Below are 24,495 nucleotides of genomic sequence, written 5' to 3' on the forward strand. Positions count from 1 at the left end.
TAGTTGCATGGAGATGCAGCAATTAAAGGAAAAGAGGAGAATGGCTAGGTCTAGAGCCACCTTATAGCATGTATGTTTGAACATGGCATTTTAAAAAAATATTTCATGGATTCTCCTTTCCTCCAGAAAGAACTGACCCTTGAAACTCAAGAGAAATTCCATTAGTCTCAAAACACTCAAAAGGACATCATAAATAAGTATTTTCACATTATCCCATGTACTGTGAAAATATCTACTCATCTACTAAAGTTTTTAGAACTATACCTAGTACTGAGCATTATTTGATATATAATGACAATGTTTTTAATATTGTGTCCTCTATAACAAAAATATATTTTAAAAATAATAATGCAATAACAGATCATTGCATGTATTTTATAGGAAACTTTTTTTGCATATTATACTGGTATCTGGATCATATATTATGATTATATAATATGTATTTTTATGACTTCATGAAAAGAGGAATAATAATATAATTATACATAATTAATCTCAGCTACTGCCTCCCCCAAAAAAGTGAAATTAAAAAACGCCTTGCATAAAAACTAGAGTTAAAATCTCTAGGCCAATGAGGAATTACAGTTGCTAATACCATAACATTTCTTCCTCCCTCCCTCCTTACCTATTTTTCTTTTTATTTTTTTAATGCAAATAATATTAGACTTGCAAACATTTTTCTTCTAACAAATTTTAGTTGGAATAAAGATGAAGGAAGAAACTATAAAGTCATGAAAATTCAAACTGTGAAGTGCCTTTGAATTTTACATAAGGAATTGAACCTATTCATTGTAGTCTATCTGTGAGATTCTGGGAAGGGGTAATATTAGTGAGATCACAATGCTCTCAGCCTCTCAGTCCTACATCATAGACTTGGAAAATATACTAGAAGCATGGGATGTTAACTCTCAGCAAAGCCATGCTATATCAAAATGCTCCCTTTAAATATTTCTGTTCTATCTTTCCTTGGGTAAGTGGTGGTAGGGGGCCAAACAACACTCCTCTAAACCAAGAGGATGGGTAATATTTAATAATAGAATCCACCAAATGAAAAATCCTAAACAGGGATGAGGAGGGTTGGGGAAGCACAAGTAGTATATCACTACATTTCGAAGACTCAGTTTCATTCTTTGGCCAAGTTTCCATTGATGTTTTATTGCTGTTCTGCAAAGACCCTCTTTCAGCAAGAAGCAGATGGAAAGAAAGAGGTAAGAAGACCTTTAAGCACCTTATTGTTGCCTGACTGGTTCTTTCAGAGCCAGTCTTTCAGTGCAGGCTCACCTTTCCCACTAGACTTAACTCTGTTTTTACTAGAATAAAAAGAAAAAAGAAAGGAAGAAAGGGAAGGAAGGGATGGAAGAGAAGGAAGGAGGGAAGGGAACAACGAATAAAGGAAGGACACAAGGGAGGGAGGAAAAAGGGAGGAAACAATGAATGAAGGAAGGACACAAGGAAGGAAGGAAGAAGGAAGGAAGGAAAGAAAGAAGGAAGGAAGAAGGGAAAGAAGGAAGGGAGGGAGAAAGGAAGGAAGGAAGGAAGGAAGGAAGGAAGGAAAGAAGGAAGGAAGAAGGAATGGAAAGAGGGAGGGGTGCAGGGAGGAAGGAAAGAAGGAAGAAGGAAAAAGGGAAGGAAGGAGGGAAGGATGGAAAAAAGGAAGGAAGAAAGGAAGGAAATGCAACCACCAATGTGAGAGACAACCTTTTTCTTGGTAAAAATTATCTCATGCTCTGCCCGCTGCTTCGGTAATGAACTCTAACATTCTTTATTTCTTGGCATGAACACTGAGAGTCAGGTAAAAATGTTTAGCTGTTTGTGACCTGAGGATTGAAGGGTAAAACTCACAAAATTGGTTTGGCTTAGAATCCAAAGAATTTTCCCAGAGGTGAAAGGTTTGTGTATCGGCATAGCAAACATTGATTTTTGTTTTTTCTTCTCAGAAATTTTAAAGTGCAACTTGGAACTGTATACACTTCGGTGTATAGGTAATCTTTTCATCTTCTTGACCTTGTTTTACTCAAAATGCCTATTTCAGCTTCTTTCAGGTTTACATAGAGATTTGTTGACCTTGGATGTCTCTATTCAATTTTTCCCCTACCTCCTGAAGACATCCACTACCACCACACTTCCACACCAATTCCCATATAGACAGATCAGCTTCCAGAGCTATTCTTTTTATTTCAGTGATTTTTTTTGTTTTGCTTTTTTGTTTGTTTTATTTTTTCTAACTGCATCTCAGGTGGCTGCTGACTGGTGAGAATTTACCCCCAGTGACAGACTGTTTTCTAGAATCATAGTCCATATGGCGGAAACATAGAGGAAAGCTCAGTAGACCACAGATACCCTCTCCCGCTAGCAGCAGCAGAACCACATTGCATCTGAAGTCCCTGTAAACCTTCCACAACTGTTCAAGGTTGTCTTGTTTTCCCTTGACATTGCTGGTTTTACAGAGGCACACAAAGAAACTTGAAAGCTGCCACATCATTAAGTGTTTAGCATGTAAACATTTCCAAAATGGACCTACAAAGAAAATGATGGAAACCAAGGGATGAAAGTGCTTTTGATTCTTATAGTTCCTAATCTCAATTCCAGACTTTATCCTTTCACACCCAGTCCTAACTGTTGATATGAGTTTTAAAATTATTGAGAACTACAAACAGCCAACACAAAGGATTTCCAGATCCATAATATAATCTACTTAGAGCCAGTTCTTCCATTTTCTAGACTGCACGAGTTTGTCTTTTTTACCATGCTGTGTGTGGCCAATAAAATCACTAGTCTACATGGCTGCATTTTTTAAGATAGGAGAACTGAATTTGATATATGGAATTTAGATGCCTTCCCATCTGCAAACAGTAAACTTCCATTAGCAGAACCCGAGACCTAACACTCACAGAAGTGAATTTTTATGGGAGAGAATTTAGTTTAGTAATAGGGCCAGGCACAGTGGCTCACACCTGTAATCCCAGCACTTTGGGAGGCCGAGGTAGGCGGATCACCTCAGGTCAGGAGTTCAAGACCAGCCTGGACAACATGGTGAAACCCCGTCTCTACTAAAAATACAAAAATTAGCCTGGGCATGGTGGCACATGCCTGTAGTCTCAGCTACTCAGGAGGCTGAGGCAGGAGAATTGCTTGAACTCAGGAGGTGGAGGTTGCAGTGAGCCAAGATCACGCCATTGCACTACAGCCTGGGCAACAAGAGCAAAACTCCTTCTCAAACAAAACAAAACAAAACAAAACAAAAATGGTAATAAAGCAAATAGATAAAGACATCTCAGACTTACGGAATTATTCAAAACTTATTTGTTATGGGCCTGGCTCAGACTAGCTGCCTGGGAACAGGCAAGTCTTCCTCTGCTGCCCAAAGTCACCAATCCCATTGTGGCTACCCTACTTGAGAAGTCATCACCTGTTATGTCTGTTGTAACAGACTTATACTTTGTTTCTCTATCTCCAGTCTCTCCTTATTCTAATTCATTCCTCGTATTTTAGTCAACTTTGTGTTTCTAAATTAGAGTTCAGATCCAACATTTTTCTTTTTTTTCTATGACATTTGAGGCCCATCTCAATCCAATTCCAGATTCCTCCTTTCCTTTCCCTACACATTTGGTGTTGGAATTGCAGTGCAGTGCTAATTATTGTCTACCCAGTTACGTCTTTTTCGCTTGGGAAAATTTTATTTATATGTCAAATACTTTTCTAATTTCATGTCCTCCATGAAATTTTCTCTAACTTTTCCTTTCCATTCTTGCTTTTGTCGTGCAGAATTATTTACTTCTTTCTCTCTTGAGCTGGACAATAACCACCACACTGCATCCTAATGATCTGCTGACCTGCCCATATCCTGCAGGGCAGGGAATGAAAGCCATTTGTTTTGGAACCCCTAGCACCTGGTGAGGGGTGAGGGATGAAAGATAAATCTCAGAACATATCCCAAATTCAGATGGAAATTTCTACAACTATTAGGACCAACAGTTTCTGTGCCTGTCAATTGCCCAGGAGGTATGTGTGGGTGCAGCGTGTGCATGTGTGAATGTGCGTGTTTGCTCTTTTATTTTACATCATTTTTGTTAATTTCTATGTTATTTTTAACTATTTTTTTTTGCCCTAATGTGTTTGGAATTTTCTTGTGAGCTAGTTTTTATTTTTCAGATAATTTGAGATGAATGGTGTATACAACAATAAGAAATGGTACTTTTCTACATTGCAATTTTATAAGCAAGGAAAAACTCATATGTTTTTAATACACTATATTTACTAAGGCAGAAATAAACTTTTATATTTAAGAAAGCAAAAACCAAACAATAAGGCTAAAACAAAAAATCTGAATAAACAAATATTAATTATAACATTTCATCCTGTAATTGGAAAGGGGTGTGTCTGTGTGTGTGTGTGTTCATGAACTTTCAAGTGCAAATGAGATGCAGAGAGGGAGAGAGAGACAAAAAGAGAGAGATAAGTATGTTTACATTTCTGACTTAGAACAAGTTAGACAATACGTTTTACACGAGATATCTTTAAATAGAAAACTCAATTCAGAATGACGCTACATAATTAAGGGAACTTGGATGCCTACTGTTTGATTTATAAACACATTACCAAAAATATTATCTGCAAACAGAAAAAATCTAGATGAATGCATTTTAAGCAATTTAATTTTCTCCCTTTTGACCTCAGGTGTATCAATATTGGATTAATCTTCATAGTTCATTTATGAAACTATCTTATCATTGATCTATGCATCACTCTCTTTTTAATTCACTGAGCCATTCATTTATTGAATGTATTAATAATGTTACATTCATTTACCCACGACTCAGTCACCTAATATAAAAAATAGAGCCTTGAAAATATCTTATACATATCCATCTGTCCTCTGCCAACCAGTCTCCTCAGCTCTCTCAACCTGGGGTAACCACCATCCTGAAAACCACATTAACTGCGCCCTGCTTTCCTTATCACTCAGCTTTGTTTCGTATTTACATATTCTCACAGTTATTCCATCCTATGGCTAAAGAATACTCTTCTTATTTTTCATAAAACAATTCTGGAGAGTTTTTCCACTAATGATACATTTTATAACTTTCCTAATTTAATGCAAATTATTATATTTTTATGGTAACTGAGCATTGTAAGGAGAATATTGTCCACTGATCTAAAAATCAATGAAAAGCACAATGTCATACTACCAATTCAATGGATTGCTTGAAAAAAATGCATATTCTATATACATTTTTCCCTTTAAAATATTGCTGGTCACATATACTGTAAAATAGTATAAAAACAAGGACAGAAATATACAGAAAATCAACTTAAATGTATACATATCACTGATTCAATTTGTGTATTGTATTAAACGAACCTGGGGAAAATGTCATTCTTAACCAAACAGCAGGGTAGTGAGTAGACTTAGAGATCCCAGCCTCTGTGATCTGTAATATGATTATGGCTTAAGGTACAAGTTGGTACTTAAAGGGGCTATGTGTTTGATTGACTCCATAGATTTGAAGTTTTACTCAGTCTTTACAGACTCTAATTTCCTCTTCAGCAAAATGTATTTAATCAGCTTCATTTTTCCTTAAAGAACAATTTGATTATTTTTATAGATTATTTCAAAATAGTACGCAGTGTTATTTTCTTTTCTCAATATTAAAGCCTTATAGACTGGTACATCTTATAGTTAAAATATTTATAATTTCATTTTAATCATGCTTACAAGTTTCCTCTTGAAACTAAGCTCTCTAAAATTCACATGAGAGACACTGGCCAAATAAGAACTGATGTTTAAAAGAGCAGAGGGAGTATACCAAATCCCAGTATTTTTCTCTGTGACAGCCTTTCTTCTTGTTGCTGTGTTACCAACAGTATGTTCATTTACAATTAATTCATTTAACTGATAAATATACTTGACATTCTGTACCAAAAGCTCTAATCATGGAAAGCCTGGTGATCTAAAAACCATTTTTGACAAGAATTCACTGCTGGAAGTCTAATATTAAAATGTCAGCCATAGTGGAGAAACCATGCTTATTAATTGAAATAAACCCATCCCCCAAACTCCAAAAAGTGCCACAGCCATGCATGCAACTCTGATAAGCCAAGGTATAAAGATAAGAAACACTGTACTTTATACATTTATGTTATAAAAATATTTCCCTTAATTAATAAAATTGCTCTCAAGTATCTAATTTTACAGTTTTTACTATGTGTTAATAATACAGATGCTTCTAATATTTGATGGAAGAAGGATTTTGTATGACAGTAAAGTATAAGGTAGCTTTTACAATATTTAATTTGTTTTTCAATTTCTAAAGGAAATTATGATATAGGAAATCCTATTTGATAAAACTAAAGTATCAAGAGTATGACAGGCAAACTAAATAAACCATATAGTAATAATGAATTTCACTTCTTGGTTCACATTTTAGTCCTTACTTATGAAATCATATGATATTATAAACTAATTATTGCTGTGGACACATTAGTCACGATATTCTTTTATTTGAAATGTAAATAATTTAGTGCTAACACTAAATGTTAGCATTGACTCTCTTAGAAATAACAAGGCTTACTGGTAACAAAAGAAATAAAAAAATTATTTGACAGATATGCATTTATACAATTCAAATTCTGATTAAAGGGAACTACTTGAAGTATAACTAATTTTGAACATGCAAATATAAGCACAAACCACTTTATTAAAATGAACATACAAGCTTAGCTCAAATTACAGGAGAAATTACCATTTTAAGATAATCTTTTTTTACATTGGAAACATTTTTAAATGTTTGAAATTTTTAATGTTTTTGTTCTCTGAAAACGAGGTATCAAAAAACACCTGTTTTCAACGAAATCTTTATTCAGGTTTTATTCTGAACAAACGCCTCTGTATTCTGTTTGAACTACGAATGTTGTTTCTGGAATTGGACAAACCTAAGTTCAATACTTGATTCTGACTTGTACTCGTTACATGACCTTGGGAAAGATATTTAACATTTGCAGGTTTCAGCTTCTGTATTTCTAAAGGGGAGGATGAAAGAACCAATTGTATTACATTGTTTTGAGGTGTAAATGTGATGATTTATATAAAATACTTAGGATAGTGTCTTGCACAAAGTAAATGCTCAATAAATAATAAATAAAAGAATAATATTTATGATGATGATATAAAGAGTAGAAGTAGCCATAGTAGTAGTTCAAAGTGCACTTGTGAAACATCTGAACCAAAAACAACCTCCTTGATCATCTGCTCACCTCATTTTATGGGTGAAAACGTCAAGGCCCAAAGAAAGCACTCCAGCTATTAACCAGTCCTGCCCCTAGTCCCAGCCAGCCCCCTATTTTGGAATGGGCAACACAGGGAAAGTAGTGATAAAGTCAAGGTGAAAAGAGGCTTTTCTCTAATGAACAGAGAGTAATCATGAATGACAGAAGAGCAAAGTTAAATGAATTTATTGATTTCTCAGAAAATCAATATGAAGTTTCTACCCAAAGAATCGCTTCCATGCTGAAAGCAAGGGGTCTTAAGGCCTGAGAAGTAAAGGGCTCAGGCCCCCTTGGCCAGAGTATGTCAATACTTGTGTGTAGATGCCTTAAATGCCCTAGGAGCCTGAAAGCAAATCATACCTCCGGCTGCCTCAAAATGTTAGAGAGGTCATCTTGTCAAAGCGGTGATTGCTTAGAGAGAAGTCTAACAGGAACAGCAATAAATTCAACTGGATATAATGTCAAAACTGTTTAATGTAATACATTGGACCTGACTTCCTACTCATCCAAAAAGAAGCAGGTTCTTTGAGAAGACTTAGTTCAACAATAATGCTCAAGAAAATAAGACATAGTCATTTCTTAGCTTTCAAATAATTATATTATGAACTTGGATTTTAAAATTATAATTTTGCATTAAGAAAACATAATATATTATAATTGCACATTATAAAAACACATTGGAAAAATTATATGACAAATTTCTGTAATTATTTATCCAAATATTACCACTGTACTATTCAATTCCCTGTGCATCGTTTTCAAGTTTGTATTATCTTTCTATAGACTAGAATACATGCTGAATTTTTCTAGGTTTCTTTACTCCAGCTTTCTTCCACAAAATTATTAAAAATGGAAATACCTCTGTTCTTAAAGCCCTATAAGCAGAAATTAGAAGAATTTTAAGGAACAACTCATGCCTGACATGTGGGCCACACAAAAAGTTCACCGAATTGCTAGGTGTCGTGATCAGAGCCATTCAAACAGGAAACCGGGAGGGAAATTTGATGCTTTTGCTCTGTAGACAGTTTTTCTCAAGATGTTGGAACAAAACTCAATATCGTAAGACTCTTACTCCTGTCAACACCTACCTTCTTCACTTGGCAGTGTGATGTTGTAATTGAAATTAGTAGCTTCTGCTTGTATAACTTGAAACAACCTGACCAAGAGATACTTTGATATCCATTGGTGAATAAGAAAATAGGCCAAATGGCTATAACAGATTTCATTTAATTCCCTATGGTGATTTGATTTGTTCAATTGGCTGTCTTTCAGCCTAGGTTCATAGCTCAAAACTGTTAGACAAACTGGGATTGCCTTCTAATATTACTTTTACTTTGTATTTCCCGTTTTTAAACTTTGCATCTTTTACTTGTTAGATTTTTGCAGAAGCACAAATTTTAACAGACTAATGCTAGTTCAGCACTTTTGATGATGGGAGAAGATTATGGAACACACAATATTGAACTTAATAATGGACTCCAGGTAGCCTAAGAACCACTCCCTTCAAACCTGTCTTGTAATTCAAATGTGGCTTAAAGGGTTTTGATACTGACTCCTAGTTGTCAATCACTCCCCGCAATGTGGGACAAGACCAACAATTTGGACAGGTCCATCTTAGCAGTGTGGAATGTCAGAACCTAACAGTAGCAAGATTGACTAGTGATGCTTTATGAGATAGATCTTGATCAAAAGGGGGAAATGTGAAAATTGTCAGAATCAATGTAGAGTTGCAAATGTTAGAAACAAAAAATTTTTTTAAAAGCCTCGCACTGACAAATAGACAAATAGAGTTGGGGAAAGCTATTAAGAGAGGGTTCTCATGCTTGTATGACTAATAAAAACTATTACAGAAGACTCTGAAAATCATAGTCTTGCACAAAGGCCATCACAACCTTACACAAAAAAATACTTCTGCATGGACACTGCGGAGCAATTACCTGTACAACCTTAGACTGGTATCACCCTTGTTATTGATCTTTGTAGCCAAGGATAAACATTTCAAAACAATTATATAATCGTCCTCATTTTTCTTTTTAAAAATTTTTGTCTTCCATTACATTTCTGAATATGCATGTAGTTTACTATTGCATGCAGATTCCCATTGCAATGCTATATCTCCAAATAAACATCATTTTCTTTTACATAGTCTCTCTCTGTTTGTTGTTGAGGTCGACAATTTATATATAATCAATATATTTATATGTGTGTGTATATATCTGTGTATGCACACGTACAGATATGTAAAGTGACTTTTAAAAATAATCCAATAGGAAATGATTATTGGGTATATTACTAAACTATAACATTGAAACTGGTGAACAGATTAATACCCTAAATAGTATAAATGGCACTTATTATCTGTCATAATAAATCTTTTGTGGACAGAGATTAGCTTTTTATGCCAACTTTCTAGAAATAGTAATTTGTATTAGGTCTCAAGGGGTAATTTTCTATCCATATCTAACTAAAGCTTCAAGAGACTTTAGGCTATCTTCCCTAACTATGGCAAAGTACACATAAACATTGAAATACTAACATAGGTTCCTTTGAATTAAATTTAAGAAGCCATGCTAAAACATTCAGATTTTGTTCTTTATCCATTACTGTCAATAAGAGACAATTAACACCCTACACAGTCCTTTGAAGATACATACACAAATATCTAATTATTACCTTTAATTATTAAGTAAATATTTCATGTTAGTAGCTGTGAACCATATTTTTCTTCTTTACTCATTTTAAAGATTTATCGAGCAGAACAAAACCAAAACAATAAAACTTATTGACATAAAAGATTGCCCTTTCAAAAAACAAAGAAATAAAATCCCACAAAACTGTAAGAAAGTTCTTGTAAGTTCTTCTTTATCTTAATACACTTTCCGAAAGAATTCGAGTGATTTGAATCATTTCTGTATTTTTTTTCAGTTATTAAGCATGTAAAGAATGAGCATGGGATGAAGCAGAGACTGAGGTAAACAAACTACATTTTCCTTGAAAGAGTCATTTGTCTTCTACAGATGAGCAAGTTATTACTGAGAGAGGGCATTTTGCTTACCTCAGTCCATCACAGATCTGGGTTAAGCTAATTGAAATGTGCTTCAGGACACATGTGGAGACAGCACTTGGGAGAAATAGAAAGATAGAAACAAAGTGGCCAGGAGCAATTCTATTTTTAAAATTAGTCAATGACCTCAGGAGTTTAAGATATTAGAATGGAGAAGAAGTATTTTGGATTTTTTTACAAAGTTGGACCAAAATTATTTCTTTATTTTTGGAACATGTGATTTGGTAACTTTCCATCTAAATCAAATTCAATTTAGAGGCTTTCACAATTAAGTTAAATTCTAATCAAATTGAGGGACTTGAGTATTTTAAGAAAATCATATAAAGTTGGGCAGCTTCCCTATATGGAACATGGGTGATAAGAACAGGACCCACAAGGCTGTTTAAATGTGGGATCAGTTTTAGTCAGACTAATAAAGAGTTTTCTTGTGGACGGGGGTTAGGGGTGGGATGGTGCTATGTAAAGACATTTACATTTAAAAATAGCTATTTCATCTGAGTCAAATCATCTCTGTTCACCTTATAAGGTCTATTATAAGCTCTGTGACTCAATTCTAGCTGCATATGAGCATCACTTGTGACAATTTTTACTACTCTGGTTCCCTGAACTCACCCTCCGAAATTCTAATTCAGTGAATTTCATGGTTGATTCTCAGGACTCCCAGCTTTAGAAAGCTCTATGGGTGATTCTGATGAGTAGCCAGGATTGAGAGCCACCGTATGAGGCAATGTTCCAGTTTATTTGTTCCTATTGAAAGACTTCAGTAAGAGAGAATGTGCGCATATGTGTGTGTCTTGTTCGGGGAATGTGAAGGGAGATAGAGAGAGAAAGAAGGCTAATAATATTTTGAACAGTGAACTTCCTTGGGAATAAACCAATGGAACTATGTTTCTTGAACAATGATTCAGACTTTCCAGAAATTTAATGCATCAATAAAATACAAAAATGAACAAAACTCTGAGAGTATTATAGAATAGCTGGTTTACAGACAAACAGATACACTTCTTTTCTCAGTAACTGTGTAAATACGTTTTTTTAATGTTGAAAAGAACTCTCATTACAATTCATTTCTGTAGTTGTCCTATAGGATAAGATAGGTGGGGGCGTGGAGTAGTTTGGATGAGACTCATTCATAGGCATATTTCTGAGAAGACCTAGAGTGAGAATGCAAGTCCAAGTCCGAGGAGGGTAATCAGATAGTATGTGCAGCACTATAATAGCTTTGGTAGTCAAATACTCAAGTTATTGCACAAATCTAAATTTAAAAAAAAAAGGAGATGAGGAAGACATGCCTGTCTAGTGGGAAAGAAGGTTTTAACATAAAGAAGAATAGAAAAAAAAGTATAAAAGATATAGTTAAGAAGGCAGAGTAATAAGACCAGAAGAGGAATTAGAAAGAATAGATTTTCAAGATTGTCAGGTCAAGTTAAAACTGATCACACTGATAGTTTTTAGCACATGAAAGCAAAGACCCGCTGGGCTTGAAATAGCCATGGCGGTTTCTAGTTATAAATCTCCTTAGTCTGTAGATCACAGATATCCTAGTTTTATTTAACTTTCATGCTTCAAGTGAAATAAATTTCCCTAGAGAGTTTCCTTCTCACCTTGCAAATTGTCTTTTTCAAGAAATTTTAATTGGATATAGTTTTCTCCTAGTGTCTATCTTCGATTTGGTAAAAAAAAAAAAAATGGGGATAAGGAGGGAATAAGGACAGCAATACATGTATCCATCGATGGATGAGTCATTTCTGTCCTTTCATCCTTTTAGAATTTGGACTTCGGAATTAAACTACCTATTAAGAGATGTAAGGATATGTATTGAGTAGAAGGAATATGTTAAATGTATATAGAAGATATCGAAATGAAGTTTACCTGAGGGTTAAATAACGAGGAAGCTGAGTTTTGCTCAGCTCTGCTGCTAATCATTGTATTTGCTTTGATCAGCCCTCTATGCCTCAGTTTCTTCATTTGTAAAATGAGAGATTTGAATAAAGTTAATCATTAAGACTCTCTCCAACATTATGTGAATTACTGTGAGACAGCACATCAGTCTCCCTTAGCATTTAATCTGCCTGAAATTTTACTTCTCCATGAAGCCTCCCCAAATTAATCCAAAAGCAAACATTGACCCTCCCACATTTAAGACAGACTTGGAAATTCAAGGGCTGTAGTTTTCAAATTTAGCCTCAGTTTCTAGGCATTAAGTTAACACATGCAAGACTTGCACATAAGGCAAATACGACACGTGTTTCTGTTAGATTATTGTGGCTTCCAGAGCATACTGTCCAACACTGTGCTGTTAGGAAATGTGAATGATGCTTAAGAAAGACAGTGATTGCACTCATGAGTCACCAACTTTCTTGTGTCAAAATGCAAAAGTCATTTAGGTGCCATTATGCAAAAATATCTCTTTTCACCACCATGATTTTTGGAAGAAAAACTTGAGAGAAATTTTATGTATCATCACCAATTATATATCTGAAATATAGCATATGAATGAGAATAAGGATTTATATTCCCTATGGACATCAATACTAACGTAAAAAACATTCACTGATGTCAGCACTAGGTCTGCAAAAATTAACATACTAAAACAGAGTTCCTTCATGTCTTTGTCTTAAAGACAGTGAACTGAAGGAAGTCATAACAAAGTGGTGTTTATCGTTTCCTTTAGTATCTCTTGAGAGCCACTTTTTAATAAAGATAAATTATACCTACAGGTAACCTCGATTTTGACCTTTACTTTTCAATAAAGAGTCAGATTTCTGAACTCTTTCCGTTAAGCAAATTTAAAATGGTTCCTTTTTGCGGAAATGCAACATCTATTTTTAGAAAACGCTATGTGTAAGATCTCAAACACACTACAGTACTCCTCCTTTATGGGAGGGGAATATGTTCTAAGACCCTCAGTAGATCCCTGAAAACCTAGATACTACCAAACCCTATCTATGTTTTTTTTTTTTTTATGACACATACATACCTACGGTAAAGTTTATTTATAAGTTAGGCACAATAAGAGATTAACAACAATAATAATGTAATAGAAGAAATATTACAATATACTGTAATAAAATTCCTGTGACTGTGGTCTCTCTCTCTCTCTCTCTCTCTCTCTCTCTCTCTCTCTCTCTCTCTCAAAATATCTTACATTAACCACTGGTAACTGGAATCACAGAAAGTAAAACCAGAGACAAAAGAGGGAATTACCGTATTATGCTCAAAACATAATTTTTAGAATTTTCATATGGGGTTGGAGAGAAATATTGAGAAATTGCCAATAAATGATAAGTTTCTGAAAACATAGGAGCAATTGGAAGTAACATATCATGACTGTGGTCCTAACCACCCACTGAGAGAAAAACATTTATGTTAGTAAGGAAGGAATTGTTATTAATAAGACCAAAGGGAACAAGGATGAAGAAAAAAATAACACCTCCTTCTCAAAAGTATTTGAGTTTCACATGCTTTCACGTCTGCATATCTCTTTACTGAAGGACTTTCAGCCCAAGGTGTCAAAAATTTAAATACGTTTAGAAACAAATGAAACAAAGTGAAGAATTAAAAATAAGCAGGCAAATAAAATTATGCTTTTTTCTTTAAGATGGAATTGCTATGAACCATAGTGATACTCTAAGTACTGCTTTCTATAGCACAAACCAGAATTTGATATAAAGCCAGTATAGCCTGGACCTCATTCAAGGTGTGTTGATTTAAAGACAAGATAGGGATGACTATTTTCTGTCCTTTATGATACATTAAGATACTTTTCTCTCCAAAAACATATTTATGTATTAACAAGAGATACAGAATTCATTAAAGGCAAAGCATGCTAATGCTGATTATGCTTATAACCTATTAATAAAGACAGACCCTCTAATCATAAATTAGACCTAAATTATTTTACAAAATATTATATAAACCTATTTTTATTCTAGTATTAATAAATAAATACCAATACCCATTGGAATTCTTACCTAACTTTTAGTTTTTCTGGTCATATTTGAGTATCTACCATAAAACTATTCTTTGCTCAGAAACGTAAAAATACTTTGGCCTTCATTTACAATTTGGATTACTGAAATAAGTACTATATAACATAAACCAAATATTTACCATGAACACCCAAATGTTAGATACTATTGCACAAAATAGCTTAGAAGATAATTCTATCCCAAGAGACATAGATTCATATTTATGCATACATGTACTCATTTAGGGCTTTCTTATTTTACAATGTTTTTGAAAAAAAAGTATACAAAATATCTTATATCAAACACTGAAATAATTTCACTGAGGCTCTACAATTTTCAAATAGATGAAATTAAATATATGGAAATTAGTATATTTATATAGAAATTCCCATTACATTCAGTGGCCCCTGTATCTGTACTTTGGAGTGAAACCTATTTTCCCTTTTTTACATCTGATAGTTCTTCATTCTGTATAAACTTAGATTCTAAAGAAGTATCTTGAAGAAGTTTTTTCATTCTGCTTATAAAACCTACAAATCTCTTGCAAGCTGAACTTATGGCATTTCTGAAATTCTATCAGTTCTAACAGCTTGAGACCTTTTTCTTACAAAAACATGCCTTTCCCTGCAGGGTTCTGAAAAGTTTCCCAGCAACGTTCATTAAGAAAGGCCGCAGCTATAGATTAGCCTTGCTGCTACCATTTTCCTTGTATTTTTGTGTGTGACAATTTTCTATTCAATAGTGTAACTGCATATAATTATTCAAATACAAAAGCCTGTGGTAAAAAAATGTGGAGGTGATGATAAAAACATTGGAAAGCAAATGAACTGCTATGATTTTAGACATAATTTTGTTCTTCATTGTATTTACTGAGAATTGACATTAGGAAGGATCTTTGTGTAAAAAACTGAGGGCAGATTTGGTCCATTTGCAGAGAGATAATGTTCCTAAATACAATTTAGATTAGTTTAGATGTATAATAAACAAAATAATTCCTATCTTTAGTATATTAATGTATCATCAATAAATTGTGAAAAAATACAATGGCAAATGCTAATGTCCATATTTTAATCCCAGGACGTAGGAAATTAGAATATAAATAATAATTATAGGATTCTCCCTAGGTAAGAATCCTGGAATCGTAGAGCTATACAGTAACTAAAGATGGTTTTTATTTAACCTTTCCTAGCAGAGTCCAACTCTTTTCATACTCCACCCCAGACACCAAACATATACACACATAATTCCATTAACTCTTAAGAAAACTGGTGTAGAGACAGGCTAGAAGACTTGCCCAAGTCATCTTTTGACTGGTGACAGAATTAGGATTTGAGACAAGAACCATTTTTGCTATGCCAAGTTGTCTCTGAAATAGTGTCTAGAAGGAAGTCCTAATATTAAAACAAATTTAATGCTTATTTCTGCTTCCAATGAGGAACGCCAGTTCCCTCACACTGCTTGAAGAAATGTAAATACACTTACAGCAGGAGGGTCTATTACTTATTTATGTCTGAATTATTGACCTCTGGAAGGTAGGATCCTAAAACTTAGTGAAATGTATGAAAGTATATAGGTTTACCATGTAAAATCATAGACAATATATTTTACCCCAAAGCCGTTCTCATCCAGTCTGGTCTACTATGCATTAAAATGACATAATAAACTAATTTTTAATAGAAAGTTGACTGTTAATATGTTCCTCCTTCAAATCTTCGATTCCATCATAAAATGGAGAATTACTAAAATGAAAAATCTATAACTGAGCACTAATCACATCACCTGTGCACACACACACAACTTTGTGTATTAAAACAGACTTTATACAAGGTATCCCTACGTAAGAATGGTTTTTGATTATATGAATTTGTGTTAAACAAAATTTTCTTTAAAAATGTTTGGCTAACTTTTCTTATGTTATTAATTGTAACTCTGTAGTTACGCTTATTATAACCTACAAGGAAAGCTTATCCAGCTTAAATAATTCAATTACTATTATTTTATTAATCTCTGATATATCCACAATGTCTTTATATCTGAGTCCATTAATATCATTAATATTTTACATATTTGCTGAATTAAACTCTAAGATCTTATCGTGAATAGAGAATAAGGAGAAAAACTACAAACATGTTCGTTTTAGAAATTTTAAGGTTAAAACTAACTATGTGTTCTTGAACATCAACACAGGAGAAAATATTAAAGAATGTTGTTGGAAGGCTGATAGAATTGGCAGCAACAAGGTTAATTATTGAAGACTTTTAAGCTCCATGTTACTTAAAATTATCCTTCTTGTAGGCCCAGCTTTTGCTGAATCTCATCTGCTTGGAGCTGAGAACTTGCATTAATTTACACTGTACTGACTCATTTTCTTATTAAGCAAATTTGAAATGATACGATATTTTTGGCTTTGCTGGATTCCTTTCTCTTAATATCATGTGCTTTTCTCCAGGAAGGTCAAAGTGTTTAATATTAATCTTTATAACTTTGCTGTGGTATATTCTTATCCTTATTTGACATGCAGTACAACTGAGGTAAGTAGATTATATGGAATAGACCAACACAGGAGAAGTACTGACAGGTGAACTTCAGTCTTCTATTTCTTATCTAGCTTTCTATTTTTTGTTGCAGGCTCCAGTGGCAGGGGTTCTTAACTAACGAGATGTCTATCAGAATCGCCTGTGGAGCATTTTTAATCTATCCATTCAACTCCTGAAGGTATAACAGAATTTGGAGAGGGCGTGGGGAAGGTGAATTGAAAACTCTCCAGATGGTTTTTCTAAATGTCCTGTCTCTTTTACCCTAGTTGGGAACCACTATTGTCCTAGTATACTTTTCCATATTATGCACTTCATTTCTCAAATGTATTTCCCATTATAAGTCACCCTTTTAAAAATGTTTGTAACATTTCATTATAAGAATTGAATAATTCCTACTTTGGAGCTCTGGACTATATACCATTTTGTCATTAGAAAAATGGTTCTAAGCCTCAACATTTTAAATACATAAAGGTAATTTATTTCTTTAACGAATTTGCAGTTTTTCCCTTTGCTGAATGCATTAACTGCATCTAATGTTTTTATAATCAGTACAATTCTCAACCGTTCTTCACTTCTATATACATGTGAATTCAATATGCAGATATTTCTTATGTTGACAAGTCTCTGTCAGTATTCTATGGAAATGACACCAACATTACACATTATTCGTGTCCTTTCCAAGTTTCAAAAACAAAGCACAAATAATCATGGCCAAATGAGATTTTACAGGCATAAAAATCTGCTCCTCTTCATCACTTTCAATTCTGTAACTTGCTAGTTTTCCTCTAATATCTAGAAATTCTTTTGCTTTTCTTATAATTATCCCTACTGACACAAATAGTTGTCTTTTTTTAATCCTTCTCTGTGAATACAATTTCATTTCTGAAAAATGGAGCTTAAAGATATTCTTCTTTATATTGCTAGCTGCAGAGATTTCATTCAAATTCTCCCTTCTTTCCTGACAAATGGGCTCTGGAAGCTTAACAAGGATCCTCTTCATAGCTGGACATGAGACTGGGAAAGTTGCATAAACACACTCCAACAATCTCCACTATAGAATAACAACCATGTTTCTACAAATAGGTCTGCCAACAAGCACTGAGGATACTGTGATGAGCTACCCTGCATGATACCCTAAAGAATCTAGTTTTCCCTTGATGTACGTAGCTAAGCTCTATTATCACCAAAAGAAATTACAAATGGGTCTCCAGGGGAGAATCTGCACTGAAAACACACTTCTCTGACAAAATTCATACTATCTCCCTTTGAGACACTAATGCAGACCAGCCAACTAAATCTTGAAGACGATCAGAAGACAAAATGCAAAATAATTATCTTTTTCCCCATCTGTGTAAGGTATTTTTTTTCCAATTGTTCTTAATTGAGTTTATCATCACTTTCTAGCAGTGGAAATAGGTAAACAGGATTTTGTTTACCTCAAACATCATTTTCTTTTTATGTACAACCAATAACTAATACAGCCAAATGAAGAGGGCTGTGATGGGTGCAGGATGAAATACAAAGGTATTTTTAAAAAATCAGTTCTAATTGAATAAGGAAAGATAATCAATAAGATATATCTAAACATAATTGGAAGATTTATATTTTTGAGATTTAATGAATAAAGAAAATGAATCATTTTTTCTTGATAGTATAAAAAATAAAAGAAAAAACATAAAGATAGTTATGCTACATACTCATGTTTTCATATCACTGAAACAGCCTCACAGAGATAAATGAAAAAGTTCTCTAAGAATAAAACACAAATTATACATAATAGAATCCTTTCTAGTATTTGAAAAAAAAATAATAGGCATACTCATGTGATTACTGTGTTAGTAAAAAGGAGCAGGCTATATTAATAACACATGGGTAAATGCCTTATTTTACCTTTTGAATAATAGCACTTATGTTTGAATTAATAGGCAAAAGAGCAACTGTTTTCAGATATTTTGACCCTAAGCAGTTTAAAAGGGGCCAAATACAGAATACCACCTACTTTTTAAAACCTAATCAGTGAAATTTAAACACAAATGGTTTCTATACAGAATATTCACTAAAGACTTTTAAAACATGCTCTCATTTACTGTAAATGAAGTTAAAGGGTACTTGTTTGACATATATTCTGGTCCTTGTGCTCTTTTTAAATTACTTTTTAAATTTCAGAAATATTCTGCTTCCACGTAAAACGTGTGCCACTAGCCTCCGACTGCCTGGAAAGGAACATTGCTGCTCATTTCTTAACTTTCTACAAATATTCTATTTGTGCTTAGTCAAAGTGGCATGACCTTCTATATGTCTAAAGAAAAAAATGGCTCATGAGTTTTTGACCTTAGAAATATTTTTGCCCTCAGCTGATAATGAACAAGCTGAAGAAATTCAAAGAAAATAAATCAATCTATAATTGCATCCTATGTTTGATATATTGAAAATATATAGTATTTTGGAAGGAAAATACTCTGCTTTAGAAAATATATTTAGGAAGCAATCACATAAAATATCCAAAAGACAGAGTATTGAAAGACAATAAGATCAAGGAAATAACTGCTTGGAGCAGAATATTTGCCCTAGAGCAGTGTGTAGTTCTCTCCATGAACTCCTAATTTCTCAACTCTTCTTTAGTTTAATAATGAGCATTATATAAGAGTCCAAAATCACTGCAATTTGTGACATTCTTTCTTTCTCAGCATCCTCATCTAATTGGTCACAACAACTTAATGATTCTATTTCAGGAAACCAATTCATACCCATTGCCATTAGATGATTAATAATAGTTATCAAAAGAATATATTGGTTCCTAGCTAAATTAACCTGAAGAGTCAATCAATGCAATGCTAAGAAAATTGCAACACACTTTTTTGTAGAAATTGGCAAGTTGATTTTAAAATGTATTTGAATACCCAAAGAACCTAGATTATACAAATATCGATAAAATACCTAGATTAAGCAAAATAATATTGGAAAGGAAGAATGAAGTTAGAGAACTCAAGCTCTTTGATTTCCAGACTTAGTACAAAGCTATAGTAGTAAAGATTATGGCACTGACATAAGGAAAGATAGATCACAGAAGCAACATAGAAATCCAGAAACAGATCCACACATACAGTCAACTGATTTTGCAAAACTACCAAAGCAATTTAATGGGAAAAGGAAATCTTTTGAACAAACGGTACCTACCAGAACAATTGGATATACATGTAGAATATAACGAACCCCAAGACCTACCTCACATAACACACAAAAATTAACTTTGTTTGAAACATAAATCTACATAAAAGCTAAGATGACAAGGGAAGGCTTAGAATATAGACAAGATAATACAGAAAAACATTTTTATGACCTAGAGGAGCAATGAAGATCTTTTATAGTGGAGTCATAAACACAAACTATTTTTTTAAATGATATACTGAACTTCACAAAATTAAAAATTTCTACTCAGCAGAAGATGCCGTTAATGCAGTGTAAACGCTAGCTATAGGAAAAATTATAAATGACAAAGGATTTGTATCCAAATAATCTAAATAAAAAAGAGAGAAATGACTTGAACAGACACTTCACAATAGAGGATGTAAAATGGCCTATAAGGACATGAAAAGTTGCTAAATCTTATTAGTTACTAGAGAAATGTAAATTAAAATGTTGTCAAGAATAGGTAACACTGGGACTATCACAGATTACTGGTAAGAGTACAAAGTGGTATGACCATTTTGGAAAACCATTCAGCAGTTTGTATTTTTTCTTTTAAGTTAAAAATACTCTAACCTGCCTTTATACTCAATAATTTTACTCCCAGCTTCTTACCCAGAAGAAATGAAAATACATGTCCATACAAAGATTTTTACAAAAATTTTAAAGCAATTTTATTCATAGTAACAAAAAGCTAAAAACAATTAATATGTCTATCAATTGGAAAATGGATAAGCAAATCATGATATATTCATACAATAGATAATATTCAGCAATATAAAATAATTAATTACTAATATATACAATAATATAGTTGCTTCTCAAAGAAAATATATTGAGCAAAAGAGGTCAGAAGAAAAAGTACTCATGGTATGATTTCATTTGAATAAAATCCTGAAACAAATAAAATGAATTCACGATGACCGGAATCAGAACAATGCTTGCCAATGAGGGGATGGGGATTGACTGGCAGGATACAAGAGAGAACTTTCTAGGGTGATGACAATGTTCCATATCTTAATCAAGTATTTGTTACTTAAGTATATATTGGTCCAGCCTCATCACATTATGTACTGTGCATTTCACTGTATATACATTTAACTTCAATTAGAAAGGGTACAAACTTCCAGTTATGAGACCAATAAGTTTTTGAGATCTAATGTACAGCACAGTAACTTAGTTGATAACAATGTATTACATATTTGAAATTTGCTAAGGGAGTAAATCTGAAGTGTCCTGAAAACAATAAATAAAAAGGGTACCTATGTCAGGTAATGGATATGTTAAGTAACTTGACTGTGGGAATCATTAGAGTATACTTATATCAAAACACTATCTTGTATGTCTGAAATATATGCAATTTTTTGTTAACTCTATTTTAATAAGAAAAAAGTATATTGTGTGCCAGATACTGTCCTTGGTGCAATCTTACATGATTCTTATAACATCTCCTCCTTGCTTCTAGATTTAAAAACATCTGAGGCTTAGCTATTTCCTTCATTCATTTAAAAATATGTAATGATGTCTGCTATGTGCCAGGCACTGTATTCAACACTGGTTATACAGTGCAAATCAAACAGATAATGTTCTTTCTCTTCTGGATATTAATTAAAATAAGATTACAAAGTAAAGTAATGGCTGTGAAAAAACAAAACAAAACAAAACAACAAAAAAACCGATTCCTAGACAGATTAGTGGAAAAACCATGATAGTGCTCATTTTAGAGGAGTAGGATTTTAGGGAAAGCTTCTCTAAGACGATTATATTTTATCTGCAGAACATACGTAAGTTAATGTAAGTTAACTAGGCTAGCCCAAGATTGGAAGAAGACTAATAACGGAGGAATATGAAAAAGCTAGGAGGCAGAGAAAAGAGCTGGATGCTAGGAAAAGCATATAATTGATGAGATGCTTTTGAAAGTGGTCTTGCTACTAGTTGCACCAGGGCAACAGGTACAAACCAGAAGAATGGTCACCTGACTAAGGGTTTATTGACCCCTACAACATTTCTAATGGGTGGCCACTGTGACAGAAATATACAGAGAGAAAAGAGTAATGAATATGAGGCAGTGAGGTGAAAGAAGTACATAGGCCCATGTCATGTTGAGGCTTGTGGGCCATATTATGTGGTTTGGATTTCATTCCAAGTGTAATAATAGAAGCTTCACTTATATTCACTGAAGGGTTTTAAACAGACAAGTGGCATGATATGATTTATAACTGTAAAAGATCACTAGGCTGGTGAGTGAAGAATGGTTAAGTAACTTGACAAGTGGTGCATGCCCAGGAAGTAGTCGAGTTTAAAGTACTTCAGTTGGAATAAGTGAAGTTTCCATCACACCTGGAACGATGGGTCTGTTTACAGTAGATCCTTCCAGCTCCAAGCAAACCTTGGGTTCCTGTGGCTCTGACACATCTTCATTGTACTCTCATGAGAGACTCTGAGCCAAAACTGCCCAGCTACATCTCTCCTAAATTCCTGACTCATAGAAGTGGTGAGGATTATAAATATGTTTTGAGCTACTAAGCTTTGAGGTAATTTGTTACATAGCAATAGATAATCAGGACAGATTGTCCTTTTCGTTGTAATAAAGGATGCTGTTCTTAGGTATACAAAATTCACCTTTTAGCTTTATTTTGGAGATTTTGAAAATATATAACAGAAATTTCTAAACAGAGAAATAGATGGTCTTAGTTCTAATACAAAGAAAATAAACAAAAATAAGTAAATGAAAAAAGCAGAACTAATTTGTATTTTGTAAAAGCAATACACGTTTTTATTCATTAGGAAAAATCACTTTAAATTACAGATAGAATTTAATTGGCAATAACATAGATACAAATAAGATTCATTCAAAACCTTCTGTAGTCCTGATTGCATGTATACACTGATGTATCACCTACCAAAGACACATCTATAGAGATATACGAAAACTATGTGTACTGTAGTTTAACAAAGAACACTTATACAGGCCCTCATCACAAATATTAACAAATTAAAATTCTTCTGCTTATATGTCTACTGTTAAAGCTAGTAATTTCTTATTTACATTACAATTGAAGTCTTAATCTTTGATTTGATCCACTAGCAGCCTAAGATAACTATAAATATTTTAATTTACTTACTTTGAATTTCATACATCTTAAATTTCATAGTCAAGACCTAGAATCAACTCTATCATATGCCTAGTTCTTTCTTCAAGGCTTAAGATTTAAAATTAACTGACTAGCTATCACAAAAGAAGTAAAAAATGGACTTTAATCTGCTTATTTCTTTATTATAGGCATTAGTGTTTGGTCTTTAGTTCCAAGATTTGCTATAGCAGTGCTTATGATTTGATATACATAATAACAATCCAAATTTTAGGGTAGGGTGAGATAGGATAGAGGCAGAGAGGTCAAAAGAGAACTCTGCCTATGCATGAATTTAATTGGGAATTAGCTTAACTCTGCCATCTCTCTTTTCTGCTTCAGATGTTACTTCTCTGCCCAAGACTGTCAGATGAAAGAGTTTCTCTAATCAGGGCTTTAACAAATACTGCTGTACATTAAGAAGTTTTCTTCTACAAAGACAGCCAGCTTTGTTGTCTCATGCATTGGGTATTTGTTAGCTACTTTTAACTTCTTCAATTTATAAAATGTCCAGCTTGGTTGTGAGTGATCTGATTCCTGTTTTTTTCCATAATGTTATACACTGGTAAACAATCGGCATCATAAGTGAAGGCATTCTGTGATAAGTTCCAGAGTGCTCCAAAGAAGAAAATCGGCCGGTCGCGCTGGCTCACGCCTGTAATCCCAGCACTTTGGGACACCAAGGTGGGCAGATCACGAGGTCAGGAGTTCAAGACCAGCCTGACCAACATGGCGAAACCCTGTCTCTGCTAAAAATACAATAATTAGCTGGGTGTGGTGGTGCACACCTGTAATCCCAGTTACTCAGGAGGCTAAGGCAGGACAATTGCTTGAACCTGGGAGGTGGAGGTATCAATGAGCTGAGATCGTACCACTGCCTGGGCGAAAAAACGAAACTCCATCTCAAAAAAAAAAAAAAAAAAAAGAAAAGAAGAAGAAATTCAGTGTTTTGCACTCCTTTTCATCTTGGCAGAAGCCTTTTCAGAAAGTGCCAAGGTCCTCTGTTCCAGTTCTGCAGGCTACACAGGCTAACCCTTGGGTAGACACGTCAGAATTGGAGGTTATTTTTACATAAAGCATCAGCCCAGAAATAGGCTGGCCTCACCTTACATTGAAGTTGGTATGCACACAAGATACTTCTAGAAAGCTCAAAATTGCCTAAGACTAGGTCCCAGGCCAAATCCAGCCACATCCATTGCTTTATTTCTATAACTGTTTTCTAGCAACAACAGCAGAACTGAATAGATTCAACAGATAGCATATGTCCTACAAAGCCTAAAGTATTTACTATATGGCCCTTTACACGAAAAGTTTGCTAGACTCTGAATTACATTATGGAG

At 33.8% G+C, this 24,495-nt stretch overlaps 1 protein-coding gene and 1 long non-coding RNA gene across 5 annotated transcripts in view; one reads left to right on the forward strand and one right to left on the reverse strand.

The window, feature by feature from the left end:
• Window positions 1-24,495, reverse strand: part of LOC105479493 (adhesion G protein-coupled receptor B3) — a 735,858-nt gene that overhangs the window by 115,275 nt on the left and 596,088 nt on the right. The window lies entirely within an intron of this gene.
• LOC139363066 (uncharacterized) lies at window positions 1,081-23,631 on the forward strand. The gene is made up of 4 exons (XR_011622955.1): window positions 1,081-1,208; window positions 10,192-10,237; window positions 16,930-17,016; window positions 23,498-23,631. It is a non-coding gene; the product is annotated as an uncharacterized lncRNA (long non-coding RNA).

Source organism: Macaca nemestrina, chromosome 5 (genome assembly GCF_043159975.1).
Source record: "Macaca nemestrina isolate mMacNem1 chromosome 5, mMacNem.hap1, whole genome shotgun sequence".
Classification (NCBI taxonomy): domain Eukaryota; kingdom Metazoa; phylum Chordata; class Mammalia; order Primates; family Cercopithecidae; genus Macaca; species Macaca nemestrina.